Source organism: Salvia splendens, chromosome 6, assembly GCF_004379255.2.
Source record: "Salvia splendens isolate huo1 chromosome 6, SspV2, whole genome shotgun sequence".
Taxonomy (NCBI): domain Eukaryota; kingdom Viridiplantae; phylum Streptophyta; class Magnoliopsida; order Lamiales; family Lamiaceae; genus Salvia; species Salvia splendens.
In genome coordinates, this window is record NC_056037.1 from 13,038,871 (window position 1) to 13,055,790 (window position 16,920).

General features: G+C 35.3%; 2 pseudogenes; both read right to left on the reverse strand.

Annotated features, from left to right (window-relative positions):
* Positions 1-399: 399 nt before the first annotated feature.
* On the reverse strand, positions 400-2,839 carry LOC121808816 (annotated as a pseudogene).
* Positions 2,840-14,330: 11,491 nt separating this feature from the next.
* On the reverse strand, positions 14,331-16,705 carry LOC121806955 (annotated as a pseudogene).
* Between the last annotated feature and the right edge of the window lie 215 nt (positions 16,706-16,920).

Genomic DNA, 16,920 nt, shown 5'->3' on the forward strand with positions numbered 1-16,920 from the left:
GGTCCAAACTCTTCTGCATCCAATCTTCTTCACCTGAACTGTCAGTATCTGGTGTAGACTGGCGATCAGGCATTCTATTCTTAGGTTCCGTCCTAGGACTCTCATTCTTGGATGACGATATGTAAAATTGTTTCTTCCCGAAAGATGGATAGTTGTATCCTTTATGTCGAAAACCACCTGTGAGTTTTTCAAAATTCAACCCTTCCTCTCTCTCAGGACTCGAGTTACCAATTTCATTCCGATTCTTTTCGAATACCAAATTTGGTTGTTTACTGAACTTTGCAGGAGGATCAGCATCAAACTTTTTCCCTTGGTTTCTAACACAGTCTGTTTCCTCAGACTCAATAGTCAGAAGAAAGTGACACTTGTTCTTGATCATATTGAGGCCTACTTTTATCCTTAAACTCTTGAAGTTTTCCCATCTGATTCATCAAATGTCGCAGCTGTGGAGTTGTCCAGTTTCAAGCCATGCATAGACCGCTCCAGGTAATCAGAAGACGAGCTCTTTCTAGTTAAAAATACGGATGAAGATGGCTTCTCTATCTTGCTAGATGTAGATTTGGGACTCCAAGAAGCAGTGTTGGTTGAAAGGTGCTCATGTGTTTTGTGGCTTGATAGTGGCAGTTTGAACCTCTGCTGTGGTTTATCTTCATCATATGTAGGGCTTCTATCAAATCCATAATTTTCAGCGTCTGAATCAGATTTGTCGAAACCTGGATCAGATCCATGGGAGCTTCTCCGGGAGGCCTCTTCATCGATGCCTTCCCTTCCAAAACTAACAAAAGAGCTCTCACCACCATCATACTCAAAATCTTCATCTTTGGGGTTTGAGAATGCGTTCACATTATTGTATACGCTAGAATGAGTTGAAACAAAACCTTGTTGCTTCCCGTCGTCTCAGCCTGATGCTTGAAAGACTGCTTTTTGCCTACTCCTTTCACCTCTATAGGCCTCATTTAACGAGTTCTTTCGAGAATACCTATCTACAACTGGCACACCACGCTCCACTGAATCATCATCATTGGTTGAAGCTCTAAATTTTAAAGAAGACGAGTGGCTGTAATCTTTTCTACTATCATGACCATCCCCCAATCTTCCACCGCTGTTGTTAAGGTTCCCCCTATCCATTTGCTCACTCTGTACCCTAATATGTTCAGAAAATGATATGTTTGACCTCATGTATGTGTCAGGTGCCCCGCCTCTTGGAGAATGATCATCCGATTTATGTGATTCAGTAGAGTACTGCCTCGAAATCCTTCCACGACTAGATAGCTCTGGCAGCCATGCTTGCTAGTTCAGCAGACTCAGCAGTTGCCTGTGCAGCGGAGGTGGCATCCGTGAAATTCATGTTCCACTTCCTTCCATCGCGGGGAATACCATTATTACTATCACCTTGAAAAAATTGTTTCCTCTCACCACCTAATGTTGGACAAAGGAAAAAACAGTAAAACTCTGCAACATAAGTACCAAGTTAACATCTGAATTTTCAAGATCATTACCTGAGTTAAAACCAGATACTTGGGGAGAGACTGGCCTTTCTGCTCCCGGTGAGGTTCTATGATCGGCCTGGGTGAAGTGCAAGGTTGAATCATGCAACTGGTTGTTTCGAGAAGGTTCAGGAAGGCGATCACTCTCCTTTACGAAAGTAGTTGGTCCACTCTGATGAGATTGAACAACGGAATTCGTAAATTACCAAAAGCTTTAGAAATGTTAGTCCAAATCTAGTTATAAATATAAGATCACATAATAAACAGTATGTATGATGTTTTACAGAAACTAGGCCCCTACCAGCAAATCACTGGCTGGTTCGTTGTTCTGCTCGAATGATTTAGGTTCCCATTTGACGTTGTGCTCCTCTGCTATCGTTCTCAAAATTTTAGTTTTGGTCTCTCCATCAGGTGCCAATACAGATAACTTATCAAGCATCTGCAATACAAATGCATAAATAAATCACAGATAAGATGCATTAGTATAAAAACCCGAGCATGTCCATGTCCATGTCCATGTCCAGAACATACCATAAGGCTGACACCACAATCTGGACGAAGTTCTATGGCCGTATTTCTCTGTAAAATGCTTCTTTACTTCTACAAGTTCAGGTACGTCTCCACATCTCGGGGAAGCATAGACTAGGCTTGCAATTGCGTCTTTCAGGTCAACGGGGCAACTCCTATGAGATAATGCAGAAAACAGACAGTTCAAGTATTTCTGCCCAAAACTAACTACAGTAGAAATTTTAAGATAAAATAGCCTAGTTTTTTAACCTGTAGATAAAAAAATAAGAACGAACGAACTGCAAAACGGAACTGGAATACGATATTGCTAGTTTGATCCACATAGTTTTGAGATTCAATAATAGGCAGCCTTGCAACAATAAGTTGGCAGTATATTCGGATGAGATCGAATGCAGCCATCATCTTATCTTCCCTAATCACGTGCTCAACCTGAAAGAGTAATGAATAAGGTCTCATCTAAGTTCCAGATCATGATTTATGCCATTCCGTCCGATTGGGTATTACACTATTTTTGAGCGTATATCGAAAACCACTATAGTTGCTTGATAATGAAATTAAAGAGATGCAGAATGATTACTCGGATTCGAGCCGTTTGATCTTGTCCAGATTCGAGCAAGACTGAAATTTCCCTCCTCATCTGATTCACCTGAGCTTCTTTCTTGTTCCTCAACAACTTGAGCCGTCGTCTTGCTGCATCATCAAAATGAAAATATATAGATTCTTCCTTCTTCATTTAGATATTAAATTTGGACTAACCATTTGGAAGGATTGAAGCTCCGAGAGAGCAAGTCCTTTGAGCTCTTCAGAAACTTGGATTTCTTCATCCACAAAAATTTGCAAACTAATCAACGTTGATTCGTTTGTGTGAGATTTCTCGTTTCTGACAACAACGGATATCCAGGCTGTGATCACTCAGCATCTGATGCATAAACCGGAAATGAGAACTTATTAGTACCAATATCTTTTCTCTGATCGCTATTCCGTTAGTATTTTATTCTGCTGTTGCATTGGATTTGGGGGAATTTGTAATAACGGAAAATTCACTTCTCTCAACTCATTTAAACAAATGTCAAATTCTCCAAAAATAATGAAATTTTGATCTGCTCACAATTTTAAAGTTCAGATAGATTTATTGAACAACAAAGACCACCTACATGCAATATACTCATGATATTTTACAACCAAACAATGTCATCATTTAGTTTATGAATATACCACGTTATTTATGAGTTACCGTTTGTCCGTATCAGATACCATCATTTAAATTTTTCGTTATGGAATAAATTTTAAAAAATTAAAATTTTAATATAATTTTCCAACTAATTTTTAAAGTTATAAAACATACCAAAATTTAACTAAATTTTAAGATTTGTCTGGAAATTTGCCTTTGCAACTTCTCATTCTTTGCATGAGTTCATAATTAAGAAGGCAACCCGTTTATTTTAATTATTTTTTTTCTTTCTCTCTTACTTACCAATTATGTATTAAAATTCATGTAATCCTCAATTAGTCTATTTGTATAAGACAGAGGAAGAATAACATTTCAAATACAAATAAAATTAAGTTTCATATCCCAAATCTATCACTATCATTTATTCTGCAAGTTTTCAATTTTACCAGCAATAAACCAATCATATATCTTCATACATCGAAAACGCAGAGAGCCCTTTAACCAAGACTAGACCTTTGCCTCAAACAGATCGCAAACTAAAAGTAACTTGACTAACATTAGTGTTAATAGATGGCCCAAAAAAGAGTAAAATCTGTCGTTACAAATCTTTGTTTCTTTTCGAGGCTTAAGATAGTGTTGGGCTTTCACGATCTATCAAGAAGAATTCTGAATTTTTGTTTTGAGACAATTTATTCTAGAAGCCTTTTTTCACCCAAATTAATTCTTTTCCGGACCATATGGCTAATTCTTTTGAGCCCAAAAGCGAATTCTTTAGGCCCACTTCAGCGATCCAAAGATTTTTTTTATTTTAAATTTTATTATTCAAATCTGTTTTTCTGTTCCAACGTGACTCAGCTATACACGCGATATTTCACCTTCCCACAATCCCACTCTTTGTTGCAGTTACAATAGGTAACTTATCCCATTATGTAGAAGATTTATTTTGCACAATTTATTCACAATCAATCTCAATAAATCCCCACCTCCACTACATCTCTTCGCAATCTCCACTACACTCAAAACTCACAAATCAGCGAACCAAAGAAACATTAATGAGTTGGCCAAACAGTAGACAAGTTAATAATGCCGAGGGCAAAGGACTTGGGTTCGAGTCTTGCGCGGCCTTTAATTTTATGTTCATTTAACCATAAAAAAAAAGAAGATTAAGAGATAGGAGCATCGGAGAGCGAGAAGGTCGGCACGAGAAAGGATCAACGATGGACGGAGATGGGTTCGTATTTTAGAAATATAGAGGTTGCGAAATTTCCATTCTACGCACACACATCATTTATTTTCCAAACTTAGTAAAACAACGATAGAGTCAAAGGAATACTCATGACAGTCGACCTCGTCACATACACCGATAATAACGAATTTTTCTTCCAGAAAAAATAATGATATCCCGACAGTTTAGTAATTATTTGTTTACTGTTCTATCCATACATTTTCAAAATTATAAAACTATATCTTGTCCCACATCGGCTTGGTGATGATCCTAGCTTGTCTATATAAGTGTGGATAACCCTCCCCCTTAAGAGGCCTTTTAAGGGGTGAGTGACCCATTTGGTATCAGAGCGGGCCCAAGTTGATGATGGTTTTCTCTTTATCTCTTATCTACCTCACGAGTGGAAGACCGATGTCCTTTCCCGCCCACATCGATAATGGTTTCTCTTGCATTGCCTACCCACGTGATGGAAGACCGATGTCCTTGTGGAAGACCGATGTGCTTTCCGGCCCACATCGATGATGGTTTCTCTTGCATTGCCTACCCACGTGATGGAAGACCAATGTCCTTTTCGGCCCACACGTGAGGGGGCGTGTTAAATTCTCTAAATTCGGCCCACACGTGAGGGGCTTGTTAAATTCTCTAAATTCTGTCCCACATCGATGTCCTTTCCCGCCCACATCGATAATGGTTTCTCTTGCATTGCCTACCCACGTGATGGAAGACCGATGTCCTTGTGGAAGACCGATGTGCTTTCCGGCCCACATCGATGATGGTTTCTCTTGCATTGCCTACCCACGTGATGGAAGACCGATGTCCTTTCCGGCCCACACGTGAGGGGGCGTGTTAAATTCTCTAAATTCGGCCCACACGTGAGGGGCTTGTTAAATTCTCTAAATTCTGTCCCACATCGACTTGGTGAAGATCTCATCTGATCTATATAATTGTGGATAACCCTCCCCCTTAAGAGGCCTTTTAAGGGGTGAGTGGTCCATTTCTAATACTATATATGTTGGAAGGATTTGACATTCGAACGATGATTGTGAAATTAGCCGAGGATTCAATGTCATCGTTATTATGCCATGAAACACAATGAAAATTTTCCATCGGACATCGTATAAAGCGCGAAATAGTTTTTTTTCCTCGTTAAAATTTTATTTTCTAGTTGTCGTTTTATGACTACTTATAAATAGAGGGTTTCATTATTTTACATTCAGTTTAATTATTAATCATATATTCGAATTCAAGAAACTAGGGTTTCATTATTTTCTTTATTGATCCAGTCGTTATTGTAACATTTTTGCATCAATTAGTTACTATTATCGTTAACAATTTTACCTTTTAAGAAAATTGAGACCATGACCATAATTTATTTGACTTGAGCTACAATTTCAACTTCTCAATATCCAACATTGTGGATTTGGTTTGGAAGTTATTTTGTACTAGTTTACAAGCATTGGTATCAGTTTAATTCGGTGATCGTTGATCAAACTAGTTGGAATGGATTCACCAACCAAATAATGTTAATTTTTTAAAACAACAATGATAGTAATGTATTACTAATAATTGCTAAAAAGATGGATGATATTTTTCCTTCTTATTATTGACTTGTTTGAAAAAGAATACCACAATATGACAAATGGAAGGGTATAAGGATCAAAGCCCATCTGCTCAATCGAGAAGGTCACCTATCAAAATCTCCCCAAGACTCGAAAAAACGTGATGAGTTTCTTATCACCACAAACCATTTGTAAAACTAAATCTCCATTAACGTCCAATATATAGTACTCATATAGTGCTCTTTCTACCCCATTAAAGATGACACACTTTCTTTTTTTTCTGTCCCAATCAAAATGATACATTACTTTAAATAAAAATACCTTTATCTCTACTTTATTCCCACTCTTTTACTTTACCTTTTCCATTTAACACACAAAATAGAATTGCATAAAACTCCGTGCCGCCCAAGGAATGGGTCATCTTCCTTGGGGAGGGAGTACTCCTTTCGTCCCACAAAGATTGTCTCATTTTTCCATTTTCGTCCGTCCTACAAAATTTGTCTCATTTCACTTTTTTATCATTTTTGATAGTGGGCTCATATTCCACTAACTCATTCCTACTTACATTTTATTATAAAACTAATACTCCATCCGTCCCCAAAGAGTATGAACTATTTCTTTTTTCATCCTTCCCTAAAAAGTATGAACTTTCTAATTTTAAAAAATTCAAACAATGTACTACACCTACACATCATTTTATTTACAACTTATGTCATTACCATTAACACTTATACCATTATAATAATAGAAAACCCCACTTACCACTAACATTATTTCCACAACCCTTTCTTGAGATGGGTCGGCTTCTTACAATAATGGCAGCTTCTAGTTTCCTTCCCTCCTTCATTCTTTTCTTTTTCTTGCTTCTTCTGAAACTTCTTTTTCTGACTCTTCTTCTGATCATTCTTGAGATATAAACTTTCAGCCGCTTGATCAGCTGGCTTTGCAGAGGACCCCTGTGTATCTTTGAGTTTCAGAGTCGAGTGCACTTCTTCATAGTTGATCTTAGATTCTCTTCCAAGCAACATAGCATCCTTGAAATGCTCGTAACTCTTAGGAAGTCAGTTTAGCAACATCAGGGCTTTATCTTCATCTTTAATTTCCTCATCAATGTTCTCTAAATCATCGATGCACTTGCCAAACTCTTCAAGCTGCTCCAGTACGCCTTTGCCATCCACAATCTTGAATGTCAACAGCTTCTGTTTCAGATGCAATCGGTTTGCAAGAGATTTGGTCATGTATAATGACTCTAACTTCGACCATACACCTACGGTCGTGTCTTCCTTGGCCACTTCCCTATCACTCAGGTTAAGAATCAGCGTGCTATACACCTTGTATTGCATCTCCTGCAATCTAGTCTTCTCCTTCTCATCCGGCTCTTCCTTCTTCTCTTCACTGCTGCTTCCATTGAGGATCTCCCAGAGACCTTGCTGCATCAAGATGGCCTTCATCTTGAGCCTCCACAACCCGAAATCATTTCGGCCAGTGAATTTCTCCACCTCAAACTTCGTTGTGGACATTCTTCAAACGGCTGGAGTGTAGTGATCAAGACTCACTTTGAAACATAGACTTCAATCTTCAATTCACCCGAGATTCGCCCCAATCTTGTTCCCACGGACAACGCTACTTGTAAGGATTCGTGCTCTGATCGAATGAGAAACAACAAGAACTATGGCGATAACGGAGAAAGTAAAACACACTCAAAGAATTACGTGGTTCGACATTGATTTGCCTACGTCCACGGAGAAGCTTTAATGAAGTTTATTGATCAAGATGTGAAGAAGAAGGATGAGATCCTCACTACAATTGAAACGCTCAAGCTAATCACAAGTCGAGCTAACTATCAAAAGAAAACTGAGAATCGGAGAATGTGTATGTGTTTTTCTTGGCTCATTGAGCTACATATATGAGAGATAAGAAAACAAGATTTACTAACTAGCTTCAGCCTTTGTAAATCAGTTATAACCGCTCAAATAAGAGAAAAATAATGTAAAGTCACCCAAAAAACAATATGAATTAAGACCATACTTCAAAACCAATCTCATTTCGAGTTTTTTTTAGCAAAATACACCCATTTTTTGTTATGTTAAGATAAACCCAAATCAATTATTCAAATTTTATGAGTAGAAAAAATAATTAGATAGAGAATATTTTTTTGATGTAATGAATTTAGTGTAAATGGTTGGCTAGATGTTCTTGATCAGTTAAAAATAGGAACCGTAAATTTATTTCAAGGCCTTTCCAAATCCCTATAACACACATGAATTCTTACTTCCAAAATCAAAATGAGTCGTTTCTAATTTTGTCTAAAACAAAGGAAAAACGAATTATGGTACCGTACCTTATACGAATCCGATGAAGAAAAATCGATGGATTTATCATTTTCAGTTTTGTTGAATAACAAGATTACGCTTTGCGCCCCCTCGAAGCAGATTGTAGCTTTTGTATTCACGTAACTAAAATAAGGATTCGGTTTGCAAAGGAAGCAATCCATTTCCTCTCTCTAGTTTATCAGAAATCACAACAATGAAGAAGAGGACTAATGAGAAGAATATAAAGAAGAAAATTTATGGAATTTTTTTGTAGTAGTGTATATATGCGTTGGAAATGAAAAACTAATCGAGATTAATTAGGAAATCCAAATCTAATAGTATCATTTTAGAATAGATTTGATTCTATCCTAGATTTGTTCTTTCCATTAGATTCAATTTTGAAAGATCATATTCAAATAGTTATAGTTGAATTATGAACCGTGGGCGCCGCGTAACCACAAATTTAAGTAAGCTGAATTTAAGGATCAACAAAATCTTATTTTACGTACGTAACCGTGATACGTTTTATGATATTTTAAACCACATTTTAAGTTCATAACATGTAGGGTAAAAAGTCACGTTTAAAATCACGTTGATTTAATTGTGTCAATTATGATATAAAAAAAAGGCCTCGTAAGTTAGTCAAATATAGTAATAGACATGCCGTTGGAAATATCAAACAAAATGCAAAGTTTGTGATATTATATACCAATTTTAAAGTTTGTGGGAAATACCAAATTTTAGGCAAAGTTTATGGTTTTAGGGACCAATTTCCCAAGAATTAATTGAATTAAAAATTTAAAACATCTAAGAAAAACGTAAGGCTATGTTTGTTGTTTCAAAAAAGACGATGACGATCTCCTCTTTTCAACCAAATTGATTGATGAAACCACTATTTAAACATGCTTTTGAATGAGCCTTGGCAATGAAAGGGAAAGTAGTGGAGACAATGTTTTTGTATTAGTAATAATTACTCCGTGAATAAGGAGTATATAATGGTGGTTTGGATTGATGAATCCACTGTTTAAACATGCTTTTGATTTTTGAATGCGCTCCGGCAATGGAAGGGAAAGTAGTGAGAACATGAAGGTGGTGGATGAACCTTTTCCCTATATACAACTATACAAATTCATATTATATAGTATTCATTAAAGTTGCTAAGTACTGGTAGTATTTTTTTATTGGCAAATAAACATAAATTTGGTACTATGTCATTTGAAAGTAATTACAAAAATCATGAGAGTATTTGGCTAGCCAAGTAAAGATTTTGGAATCCGAAAAAGGGGAAAATGTTTTTATACAAAGCTTAAATTTTAGTAACCAAAGCAAATGTAAAAAAATTCAAGTAATGTAATCCTCCTAGTATTAGAAAGATCAAACCTACAATGTTCTCTTTAATTTCAGTGATCAAGAGTTGTAAATGTAAAAGCTTATTGATTAAATCGACTAAAAATGGAAAAAAAGCATTCCGCAATCGAAGGAAAGTGAATTAGGATCCACTAAAACCCCCTGTTCTTATTTTATTTTGTGTATTATAATTTCTTTTCTCTTTCTAAAAATGCCTCTTGCAAATTAAGTGAGACGACAAAAGCATACAATAGTAAAATTAGTAATAAAAATAAAATACAATAAATGTGGCTGCTGGGATTCGGCCCAGGTCTCCATGGCCACAAAGTGGAATTCTTCCCACTAAACTACGCCACGTGTTTGTTCAGCACGTTTACAAATTATATTTAGCATATGGATTTAGAAAGTAAATGCATGTTTGAAACCAAATTACAGTCAAAGACTCCTTGTGAATTGAGTCGGTTTTCAACCCTATCGAATTTATCATGATCACTCATATGAAAGACAATATGTAAAAATAAAAGTGGTACATTAGGTTTACTCATTTCATGCATGCCCATTTATCAATTAACCACATAATCAATTTTATTCAATAAAGATAAAAAAAAAACTATAGCATTAAATTTTAAATCATCGATATTAAGTATATAAAATTAAATTAAAAATATTATGCAAAAAATGAAAATGATACATGAGGAAGTGAGACCACTTGCATATAATTATAACAGAGTAGTTCACTAAAAAAACAAAACAACTAATATAAAATTAATTGAGGATAGGGAATAAACAATTAGAAATGAAAAAAGCAACTTATCATATACAATAAACAAGTTTAAGAATCGACGAGACTTGCTAATGGTAACAATTAAGGAACATCCGAAACTCCCATTTGCAAGAAAAGGATGCCATCACTCTTTTAATTATTATCAATTTTTGTTGCTCCAAGAGCTTTAAAGCTTAAACATTATGGATTAATTAATTCGTAGTATAGTATTATTTTCTTTACGCTGATATGACCTTTGATTAATTTGATTCTTTGCAACTCAATCAACTCATAGGTAAAAGACTAAAAGCCCAATTCAACAACAATAACTTTCTCCACTTAATTTAGTTCAAAAAGTAATAACCATTACACCAAAGAAAAAATTCTTTAAAAAATAGTACTACTAATTTGATTTTATTCAACATCACACCGATAATTGAACCGTGTGAAAAGGCCCAAGTTCATGAAGCCCTAAAGTACTGGGAATAAAGAATAAAATAAAATATAGTTCGAGTACTAATAGATTTTGTTCTTAAACTTTACTAGTAACAAAGCAAATGTGAAAATTTTCAAGTAATCCTCCTAGTACTAGAAAGATGAGACTTATAATATTCTTCTTAGTTCCAAGTAATCCTCCTAGTACTAAAGAGCATACAAATATACAATATTGAAATTAAAAATTAATGAAAAAATGAAAGTGATACTGACCAAGTGTTAGATAAAAGATGTACATCCCAAATTTATAAATAACCTTACCATTGAGGCAGTGGCGGATCCAGGACTCGAAAATGGCGGGGCGGAACTTATATTTAAATATTAAATATTTAATTTAATATTATTTTTAATAATAAAATAAATAAATATTATATTAATATTTAAGTAGCACTACTGCACTAGCTTCATTAATAAAATATAAACATGCTTCAGCTTGCAAATATGTATTATTCATTTTAAAATAAAAAATTATATAAATATAAACATGCTTTAGCTTGCAAATATGTATTATTCATTTTAAAATATAAAATAAGTGTAAATATATGTACATTTAAAATCACTGTAAATATTATATACAAAAGTGATATAAGTAGAGCACTAAATATTTATATTTCAAAAATATTTAAAATGTTTATTTTGTTACATAGAGAATAATTAAGATGCATGGATCAAATTATAAGTACTTTAGGATAAAAAAGACTTTAACACAAAATTAAAAATAATTTTAACTAAAGAATAAATATGAATTGATAAAATAAAAAATTGAAAAATGAAAATAAATATGTTTTTGTTGAGGATTGAACCCTAAACATCTTAGTTAAAAATCCAACAACCAAACCATTGGACTACTACATTTTATATGACATTTATTGAAAACAAAATTATTTCTACACTCTACGGAGGGGGCAGATATCCTATTTTCCGATTGATTCAATGAAAAATTTAGGCTCTCCGGACGGTCGGGTAGGGGCGACCGCCCCCACCTGCCCCCTGGATCCGCCACTGCATTGAGGGAAGACTCGTACACATGAAATAAAGTAAATACTTAATCCATTCTAAAAAAAATACATATATTTATAAATGACACATGTTTCAATTTGCAATTGATAAAGTAATAGAGATATGAAAATGAAGGAAAAAGTAATAGAGATATGAAAAAGTAAGAGAAAAAAAAGATAGTAGTGTAAAAGCATCTCCAACAAAAAAAGGTAAATAAAAGAGGTATATCATCTAGTTACCTTCTCAAAAAGTGAATATACCCTTCCAAAAAGTATCACATTCCAAAGGGAAAAAGTATATAGAAAGGTAGGATTCATATTTTACTAACTTTATTATAAAATCAATTAATAAAAGTAGGATTCATATTTCACTAACTTTACATTCATGTTTTTCTATATTTCTTAAAATTGGTGATGGATCAAAGCGGGACACCGGATATGGCGAGAGTGTTAATTTTCATTTTAATAGCAATTGATAAGAAATGGCCATGTGAAATGAATGTAGCCTAACATCTCTCTCGACTAAGGGTGTCAATCGGGCCAACTCTAATCGGGTTATGATCTAATCGGTGCAACTAATTGGACTGTAATTTTATCGAGTTAAAAAAATTTCAATTCTAACCCTAAATGTTCAGGTTTTGGGTTAGCCCAGCAGCTAATCAAGCTACAAACTATATTAATTAAAATATATCTGAAATATTTATTAATAGTAAAGATTTCATCTACTACATCATTAAAAAAAATCAACATTATAAATAACAATATATTTTACCGAACTAAAAATAGAAAAGGTGGATGTAAGAAAAAGTAATCAAATTCGTAAGAAAACAACGAAATTTGTATAGAAAATTAATATTGTTCTTTTATCTTTTTAGCTTGGGACAGTTATACAGGATCGTCCATCCATCTTTTACGTAAGGGCATATATTTTTCAAAGAGAAAAAAAGAAGAAAATGTGGAAGAATGGATGGAATGAAAAAATATGATACATAATAAACGAAAAATATGTAAATAAACATTATTTTTTGTAGCTGAGTGGGCAAGCATGCCAACTCGCCGGGCTGACCCCACTTAATCTGTCAGCTCGAACCGATTTCAAATCGGATTGTAATTATCCAGCTCTAAACCACTAATTTTAGGAAACCAGTTGTAGTATATATACAGTCCAAGTTCATTTACTCATTTTTTCTAATTTTCTTTTCTTGTAAGTATGATACATTGGTGGTTGGACGGTATTTTGAACTTGAAAATATCTAAAAACGTGTAAAAATTCCTTCAGTGGTACTCCATCTTTCCCATTAAAAATAAAACGTTTTCTTTTTTTAGTTTGTCCCATTAAAAATGAAACGTTTCTAAATATAGAAACAATACTCTTTCTACTTTTTCTTCTCTCTTACTTTACTGTTTCTTCATTAACTCACAAAACAACACTACATAAAATCCCGTGTCAAAAAGCAAATGTTGTATATTTAATGGGACGGAGGGAGTATTAAATTAAAACATATGAATATGTGATGATATTTTTAAAATTTCAGTACCGTATTTGATACACAAGTCGAGAATATTACAGCACACAATTAGTTTGAGATAACTATTAGCATAACTATAATTAACCACTACATTAGTTTGATGTTACAATGGCCAAAATTACTAGCATACTAGCTAGTATAAATAATGACTAAATTAGTTTTTGAGCCTTGAATAATGAGACTGTTTTAATTGGTTATTGGAGAAAAAAGTCATTAATATCCTGGCATTTGATTTAATTATGCAAAAGAATGATGGAAGTGGGAGCTTCTGATATCACCCTGCAAATTGGAACGGCATAAGAATCTGCAGCGAGATCGTCTCTCTCTCTATACATGATACATAGATAGATACTATTCTTATCTTCCAAATATACCAAGGTTTACGGTAGAGGACACAGGTAATAAATACTACAAGTACAGATCACCCGTCCCAGCTGCTTCATGCTTCCATATGTTCAATAATATCTCTATCTAATACTCCTACCTTTCCATCGGAAATTCATTTCATATTTATGTACTTTGCCTTCAACTATTTATTTTTTTTATTACCAATCAACTCATCTTCAATTACAAATACTATAGAATATTGACATTTTATATAGTATATGGCTATATGCCATTAATGGAACCAAAGAATTTTACTGAAACTATCTTGTATCACTTCACTTACACATAGCAAGAAAATAGATTAACAATCATCAGAAATTCCAATAGCTGCTGATTCCCCATAACAACACAAGAACACGCCGCATTAATTCATTCCATAACGGGGGTGTTCGGTTGACAAGATTAAATCTCATGATTAAATATATATCATGTTTGGTTCATAAGATTGAACCCTTCAACTTAATCCTAGATGGATAGTCTCATGATAATTAGTCATAACCTCCCCCTCCAACTAAAATAATCACACAACTTAAACTTAATCCTAGCTGGATAGTCTCATGTTATTAGTCAGGGCAACCGAACGTCACCAACATGTACTAGTATCTTAGAAGCTTAAAAACAAATAAAGCTGAACCAAGAAGACAATACAACTTGAGGTGAAAAACCATTAGTAACAAGAGTATCATTCAATGCCTAAACCTGGTCATGGGCTTTGGCGACTTCCCAAGTGAAGCCGGGTTCCTCTCTTCCAAAGTGACCATATGCTGCTGTCTTCAAGAACCTCCCGTTGTTTCCCCTCTTTAAGTCCAAGTTGATGGGGATCATTCCGGGCCTGAAGTCATAATTCTCTCTCACGATCTCTGAAATCTGCTTGTCAGGGATCTTCCCAGTGCCATAAGAGTCGACAAAGATGGATAGTGGCTCACGACACTTGCACCATGCACCTCTCTGCAAGCCCATCCGCGACAATATTCTTGGCAGCCTTCCTGGCAAGGTAAGCACCGCTTCTGTCGAGCTTGGTTGGATCCTTCCCAGAGAAAACACCACCACCATGGGCACCCCAGCCACCGTACGTGTCAGTGATGATCTTGCGACCAGTGAGACCGGCACCGCCATGGGGTCCACCAATAACAAAGGGGTTCAGGTAGAAGATTGTCTTCTCATCCAAGTACCACTCAGGGATTACGTCGTTGATGACGTGCTCCTTGAGTTCCCTTGCAATCTCATCATCAGTAACAGTCTCATCATGCTGAGTGGAGATGACAACAGTGTGGACTCTGATCGGATCCACAGAACCTTTCACATTGCGGTACTCAACAGTGACTTGGGTCTTTCCATCAGGTCTCAACCAGGGGCATGTCCCATCCTTACGGACCTCAGAAAGACGAGCACCTAATTGGGTGGCAAGCACATGGCTGAAAGGCATGCATTCAGGGATGGTCTCATCGGTGGCATAACCGAACACGCATAACTCCTCATCAGCACCAATCTCCTCTGGGCACCTGGTGTCAACTTCCGGACTATGCTGCTCAATGTTGACAATAACCCTGCATTTATCAGCATCAAGACCAACATCATCAGAAACAAATCCAATCTTACGGCAAGTGTCACGCACGATCTTCTCATAGTCTATGTTGGCCCTGCTTGTGATCTCACCAAAGACCATCACCATGTTGGTCATGGTACATGTCTCACATGAAACTTTACTTTCGGGATCTTGCTCGAGGCAGGCATCAACAACTGCATCAGATATCTGGTCGCAGAGCTTGTCCGGGTGTCCCTCATTCACACTCTCAGAGGTAAACAAGAAGGTCGGGTGTCCCTCGTTCACACTCTCAGAGGTAAACAAAAGAGTCTCCATTTAACAATACTGCATACATAATCCAAACTTGAATTTATTTCTTAATTACTAGAAATAATAACTAAGTTGGCTCAATCATAAATTCATGTATCCAACAAATAATGTTAATTTAAAACCTCAAAACAGAGCCGCATATAACCCTCGATTTTAGCATGAATCCCTAAATTTAAACATGAAAGACATGCAAGCCTACTCAAATCACACACAATAAAACCACACAGAACATGATCTGTCATTTATTTTTCATGAGTTTCTGAAAATGTTTTAAGATAAATTGCAGAGCTTGTCCGGATGTCCCTCGTTCACACTCTCAGAGGTAAACAAGAAGGCCTCCATTCAATAATACTGCAAATATAATCACTTCATGACTTCATGTATACAAACATAAATTTGTTTCTTAATTACTAGAACTAATAAAGTTATTTCTTAATTTCCTAACTGACTAAATTGGCTCATCTATGAAAACCATAACTTCATGTATCCAAAAATGCTTCTTATTTATGTGAATTAAACATGATTATGCAGCTAAATACACCTCATCAACAAATAAATTAACCTCAAAACAGTCCGATCTCTCCTAACCATAAGCAAAAAAACATACGATCCGCATCGAGCCCTCGATCCTAACATGAATCCCTAAATTTAAGCAAAAAACATACGATCCGCATCGAGCCCTCGATCCTAACATGAATCCCTAAATTTAAACACAAATGATGTGCAAAGCCAGACACAACAAAACACGACGAGATTACACCACAGAACATGATCTTCGCCCCACGAAATAAATGCATGATAATTTGCTAAAACACGTCAGTTCGCGTAATCAAACCAAGCAATATGAGGAAGCAGAAAACAATTCAAAGCAAGAAGCGAAGCGAAGCCCACAAAAATGGCATTAAATGAAACAAATTCCACGAGCCACTATCTTGTTTGGTTGGGAATGTGAACCTTAAGATAAAACGCAACTCAAACTGCAGAGAAGAAAGGTTTGGAATTCTCAGAGGCTCGCCAAATGTATGTGAATATTGGCGAATGAATTTGCGGCATTTATTTATAGATAGGAAATAAAGCGTTACTAATAACATTATTTATTTAATTGTTCGTTGTTGAATTACAACATTATAGAATATTATAAATTAGGGGATGGTTGCTAACTCATTGCTAACCACAACATTTAATATCATAAATTTTAGAAATATAGTGGTCTAAAATTTGCCACGTATATTTTTCATTTTTATTAATTAAATAAAAAAATAAA